At 51.7% G+C, this 6,745-nt stretch overlaps 1 long non-coding RNA gene across 1 annotated transcript in view; it reads right to left on the reverse strand.

The window, feature by feature from the left end:
• LOC123284431 (uncharacterized) overlaps positions 1–6,745 on the reverse strand; it is a 35,408-nt gene that overhangs the window by 9,671 nt on the left and 18,992 nt on the right. The window lies entirely within an intron of this gene.

Here is a 6,745-nt window from a genome sequence, read left to right on the forward strand (position 1 = left end):
GAACCCGTTTGAGACACACATATGCAGCCACTATATTTCTGTTTTCTTTCGGGTCACCCCAGGGAGCAGCTCAGTGAGGGGGCCAAGGGAAAGGTCAGGATGTCACCAGGGCTAATTCAGCCTTCTTTTGTACTAATTCCAACTTCTTGGCTAGATAAGGCCACCAACTCATCCCAGTTTTCCTAGGACTTTCCCCATTTTAGTACTGAAGGCTCACATCCCGGGCATTCCCACAGGCCCAGGCAAACTGGGACAGTGGGTCATTCTGTGAGTCCTGGATTCTCTTCACCGAATGGAGCTCAGAGTGCAGATGACTTAGAGGAACTCAGCACCAACAGGGATGTTGCATCCAGTGCACACGCTTACGCCCCAGCAAGTTATGTCGTTCAGCCGGACTCTACTGCGTGAGGAAAGTCTAGCACACAGGCCCACAAACTCCAACACACCCACAGCCCCTGACTAGATGCTCAGACTAGGGTGCCACTGAGGCACAAGTGCCACACAAAGACACCTTGTCTAGAGCATGGTGAGGGGACAGAGATTGTTATAGCTGTGTTCCAGGCTACGTGCGTTCTAAGGAGCCTCCTGGGGTTGGGGTTAGAGATGAAGAAGTTTCTAAACACCCAGTTGTGGTGGTTTATGGTGTTGCAGCTAGGAAAGGATAGCTTATGGAACCCATGCACCATAAAATAGAATATGATATTTAAATGCATGCTTGTCCATTCATTCAACAAACATTTATTGAGCTCCAGGCCAGGTACTATGCTAGAAGTTAGGAATACAGAGTTGAAAAAACACATAGTCTTATAGTCTTATAGTCTGTTGAGAAAGAGATATGAATAAAGAGGGCCTGCAGTGTGGTGTGATTAGTGCTGTTATAAGAACAAGCAGAGGGTGCCTTGAAGACATATAGGAAGAGCTCACAGTGGAAGCCCTGTTGCAGCAAAGTCCAGGGACTTCGGCATAGGGAGCAGCGTGGGAAAGCTGGGTGAGGGTCAGCGAAGAAGACTACACATTTATAGAACTCAGGTCAGTCCAAATGGATGGAGGGCAGAATGAGGGGAGGGAGGGCAATAGTGGCTTACAACACGGAGATGCAGGGACAGACAGTCCTACTCATGAAGACCTTCTCTGCCATGTTAGCAAATTTGGACTTTATTTTTTGGGCGATAGGGAATCCTTGGGAGAACTTGGAAAATAGCAAATAATGGCCTGTTAATATCCCAAGAGAAACATGATGGAAACTTAGACTAAGACAGTGGTAGTGAAGTTGGAGGGAAATGCTGGTTTTGAGGAAAACCGATGAGACAGGATCTAGTGATTGGTCAGATATAGGGCTGCGGGAGAGGGAGGAATCAAGGGTTCCTGGCTTGGTCAGGTTTCTTGGAATCTGATTTCTAGCTTGGTTGTGCCATTCTCCAAGACTAGGAATCCAGAAGGAGGGACATGTTGGGAGAAAATGGGTGATGGCAGGGAAGAGAGATGGTGAATTCCATTTTGAACATGTTGAGTTTGAGATGTGGTGGCCCAACCAAGGGAAGATGGCCAGCAGGCAGTTGGGTGTCCAGCTTAGGAGCTCAGGAGAGAGATTTGAGCTGCAGACATGGATCCAAAAATCATCACCATGTGGGTGCAGCTGAAGCCATGGGAAAGGATGGTCCAACCAGGAGCAGAAGACAGGGTCCAGGATGGAACCCTGAAGAGAACCCTCTTTTCAGGATGAAAGATGCAAAAGTGACAGAGAAGGAGAGGCCGGGGGTTATGGAGGAAGCCAAGAGATCATAGTATCATGTAAGCCCAGGAAAGTGTCTCAAAAAGGATGGAGTGGAAAAAAAATATGGAGCACCTAAGAGATTTAGTATGATAACTGTGGAAGAGTATCAGCTGGACTTAGCAACATCCGTGGAGAGGAGTTCTAGTGGACTGGTGGGGACAGAAGCCAGGGTTTTGTGGACTGAGGACAAGTGGGAAATGAGCGAGTGGCAATGTGAGCATGGCCTTCTCTTTCAAAGAGCTGGGCTGTGAACAGGAGGAAAGACTGGCTCCTGGAGAGAAAATGGAGTTCAGGAGCTAGTGGTTGCTTTTGAGTTGGCAGACTTGTGCATGTTTAAATGCTCAAGGGAGAGAATAATAGAAAGCAGGAACATGAAGAAATAGAAGGAAGAGAACATAATTCTTGGAGCAAGACCCCTGAGAAGGTTGGAGTTGATGGACTCATACCACGGCTGAAAGGACTACCTGGTGTGAGGACATTCCATTGTGACAGGCACAAAGGAGGCAGGAACCACTTCAACTGCAGGTAAGTTATGAGTTCAGGGAGCTGAGGGAGTTTCCTCCCAGTGCTTCTAGGTGTCTCTGTATGAAGAGATGAAGTGGCCTGCAGGGAGTAAGGTGCGGAGGTGGGTACATGGTTACAGCGTGAAGAAGCTTTAATAGATATGACTTGAGAAATACAAAAGGCAGCAGTAACGGCCAGGCTTGCTAGGAGATCTTAAGTCTTTGGTGTGCCCCTCAGCATCTGGACTCAAAGGGAGTTTACTGTCTAGTTGACAAAAGCACTCCTCAGCAACACCAAGTCTCTGAAGCAGGAGAAACCTGGGAGGGCTGGATCTGAGAGGAGAGGGCTGTGCCTCAGATGGGAGGAAGCGACATGACAAAGGTGTGGAGAAGGGAGAGGGCTGGACAGGCCCTGGAGGATGGTCAAGGATGCTGACAAGAAGGGCACAGCAGATGCCCAGTGAGCCCTGAGTTGACCCTGCGTACCCGGATCAGTTGGGAAGCGCACTTAGGTGGCGTAGCTTGTGATAATGGGGGGCGAGGTGAGAAGAGAGGTTGGGTCAGATTGTACAGGGCCTTGAATGCCAGCCCAGTTGATCATTTTCTGATGCGATTTTACATGTCGATAAGGGCAGACTCTGCTCTGGTCACTGCTGTATCTGTGGAGCCCTGATCATGAGTGCCCGTAGTAAATGCTCACCAAACATGGCTTGTGAATGTTGACCAAAGGCACGGGCGCTCCCAGCAGCTCACCCCTCCAGGGGTAGATCTCTCCACCTGTCAAAGCAACCACTGACACATGTACTGGGAGGTGACACGAGCTGGGTCTGCCCTACCAGGCATGTCAGTCCTGCTATCACCTTGCCTGCCCTGTGACTAGGCTGTGTGAGGTGTTGGATAAGCTCTGGCCTGTGAGCCAGAAGTCCTGGGTTCTAGAATCAGCTCTTCTACCTGTGCCCCCTGGAACCTGGCTTACACTACCTGTCCAGGGTTGTAGTGAGGACAGAAGAGATAAGGACCCGACGTGAAGGTGCTTGAAATATAAGGTGCCACGCCGTAAGTGTCAGTGTAGGCAAAGAACCTAGTAAGTGGCCCATTGAGCTGGGACTCACCGCTCCCTATTCCTTCCCTATGTGTGTCCCTGTGGTCAGTAGAACACTAAGTGGCTGAGGGGAGGGGCAGGGGGCCAAGAGACACCCAGCCTCCCATCATGACATCCTCGCCCCTGGCCTGGCCCACGTGGTTGATACCTAAGGTGAGCGTACTCCCTGCGTTATGTCTGTTGTCCTGCTGTAACTAATACCAGTGCCCTTCCCACTCTTAAAAGTGTCCAGATAATATGGTCACCCTCCTGATGGCCCGTGCTGTGCTCGCAGCGTCCGTGTTTCTGGGAAAGCTGATGTTTGCAGATCGGTGGCTTTGGTTGGACACAGCGAGCACCAAATCTGGCTGGCAGGTTGGCTAAATAGCATGTTTATGCTGTATGTCTGTCTCCTTGGCCACAGTCAGCCACATTCCAGTTAGACTGGCCAGAGGCCTGGGAGGGAGCCCTGCCACCAGCACAGCGGGGGGAGCCTGCACCCCTCCTGCTCTCTTGCACCTGGATGCAGTGCCATGGGTTCCCATAAGCAGGCTGCTCAGGGGTGTCGTGAAAGAATCTGTGGGTGGGGGGTTAGTGCCAGACTCCCTTGCCCTGATTGTGCATTTTGAGAGGACAGCTCAGCCCAAGAAGCACCTAGAAGGTTTGTGAAGTCTTTGCAACATTACTTGGTCAGGGACAGTATTTTATACTGCTGATCCAAACTCTTAAATATCTGGAGCTTCCTGACACTCCACAGGTGCCCTCTCCCCTTTCTTCACCCTCACTGTCAATTTCGTGAGGCCTAAGTGGCTGCCTCGGGTGGGGTGGGGGTTTGGGGGAGGTAGGTAGTCTTCTTCTCTTACTGAGGACAGGTAAGGCCCATCCCCAGGATGGATGGGAAGGTTGAGAGGATGGGAAGGCGGGGAGGAATTAGAGGTTAGGAATTATTCAATGAAATCTAATTAAGATGCTCATTCAACTCAAATTCACAAGGATTAACCCACCATTTCCTTAAAATATAAGACAAGGTCTCTACCCTCATGGAGCTTATAATGATAATTCAAGCCAGGCTATGATCAGTACAATGATAGAATATAAAGAAAATACCAGAACAGTGGTTCTCAAACTTTAGCCTGTGTCAGGACCCTCTGGAGGACCGTTCAAACACTGATCTTTGGGCCCCAGCAGTCTGGGTGGGGTGGGCCTGAGAATCTGCATTTCTAACAAGGTCCCTGGTGAAGCTGCTGCCGCTGCTGGTCTGGGGGGCCACACTTTGAAAACCACTTCCAAAGAGGATCTAGAGATTGACGTGCCTTGAATTCGTCTGGGAAGCCCCACAGAGGAGGCAGCATTTGAAGTGGCCTTGAAAGACCAGTGAAGTCAGGGATACCGCATGGTGAGAGCTAACCGTTACTGAGGCTTAGGATGGCTGCGTGCTGAGTTAAGTTACGTGTTCTCCTTGCCTTCTTCATTCAGTCTTGATGGAGATCAGACGAAGTAGATACTGTCCACAGAGGCTCTGGGTGATGAGGGCACCCAGTGTGCTATACCAGCTCAAAACAGTGTTGACAGGGACACAGCACAGGCACTGTTGCTGAGGGTTCTTCAAGAACCCCCAGCTGGAAGTCCCCTCCTCCTGCCCAGATCTCAGCTTCTGCTCTGAGCTCTCCAGTAGCAGCAGCCGTGTGCCTAACCCTCTTTCCCCGCAGAGTGCGGGGCGTGTGTATTTGTGGGTTTGGGTTTGATGTCCTAGTGGGGCATAGGACTGGCATTGCTTCCTCCGACACAGTCGAGGAAGGCCGTGGTGGGGGAAAGGTGCTTGTTCACTTACCCGTGGCGCAGCCACAGTCAGGGGGGTTGTTCCTGGCAGAGGGAAGAGCATGTGGAAAAGCACTGAGAGGCAAAGATGGCAAGTTGGGGAGCCAGGAGCCAGCAGCATCCATGGAGCATGAAGTGCAAGGAGGGAGGGGAGCAAAGCTGTAGTGACCCCAAGTCCTGCCGTCTCCATGCTGAGCTTCAGGGCCTCTTTCTGATGTGTCTCTGGTTCTGTCAGCTGCAGTCTTTACCAGGAAGGTGTCGTGGAGGTGGACAGGCAGTAGTCAGGGACTTAGGGACAGCCCTGGGCCAACCCTGCAGGACGCTTGGACTTTGAAGAGAGGCTGCCTATCTCCTTGTCGGGGCTGGTGGGGCAGCAGACCCCGGGCGGGTCCAGGGCTTTCCTGATGCTCACCAGAGGTTGCTTTGCAGGATGTGAGGCTCCCAGTTCACCGAGAGGGACATACCCTGGTGGAGGACGCAGGGAGCTTGAGAAATCCAGGCAGAGGTGACACAGAAGTCAGCGCTCCCCAGCCACACATCAGATGGTACTGAGAGAGGGTTAACTCAGGACAATAGAGACTCATCAGGAACAGTCACGGGGTTCCCGTGTTGTGTACACAGATCCCAACAGACAGGCCATGTCTTTGAGCACTCAAAACACACTCAGGTGCACATGGGCGACTCCAAATACCCAAAGCCACACCCCCTAAGGGACCAGGTCATTTCGAGCATCCAGAGTCAGGAATCTGAGCTTTTCCCTTGAGCTTTCCCAATTCCATTCCCCTTCTGAGCTCTGAAACCTATGAGGCACCCCCACCATGCACACCCCCTGGATACTCCCGGTGCGGTCTGGTGGGACGAGGGGAGGCGAGGAGGGAAGGCAAGCTGCTTTAGGACAAGCACGCACACATCCCCCCAGCTTCTCCACCCTCCATCCTTCTCCCACGCCTGCCCGGCTTCTGGAAGGGTCAGTGCCTTCTGTGGTAAGATCTCCCTCCCAGTCCTGAAACAAAGCTATCCCAGGGGTCTTGTAGGTGGTAGAGAGCTTTTTGCTCTGTCTTCTTTTTTCTACTCTGTCTTGCTACCTCTGTCACTTGTCACACCCTCGCACTAACCAAATGTATGGGCTCCAATTTCCCCTTGATTTTTCGTGGAAAGATACCACTTATTGCCTGGCCTCAGTCCCTGTCTTACGGCTGGTGATGACACGTGAAGTTGCAGTGGCTGGGATGTGTGGTGGGGGACTTGATTTCATCTTTGGTCTGGCTCCTTTGATTTGAGTGTTTTCAAAGCAGCACCTCTCAGCATAGAACATCTCCACTGCAGCCCTTCTTGCTCCTGGTTAAGCAGATGTAAGTGGCGAGAGCGCCGGCCAGCAAGGCGGGAGTCCAGGCGTCCAGCGGCATTCTGCTCCTGCGTCGCATGTGGTCTTGGACAAGTCACCCCACCTCTTTGGGCCACAGGGGCCTCTTATCATGGAGCATTGAAGCAACACCTCTGGGCTTTGAAAGCTTTTCTCCGTGCTGTTGTCCACCTATGACCTGATGCCAACCTGTTTCTCATCTTCTG

This window comes from Equus asinus, chromosome 3 (genome assembly GCF_041296235.1).
Source record: "Equus asinus isolate D_3611 breed Donkey chromosome 3, EquAss-T2T_v2, whole genome shotgun sequence".
Lineage (NCBI taxonomy): Eukaryota > Metazoa > Chordata > Mammalia > Perissodactyla > Equidae > Equus > Equus asinus.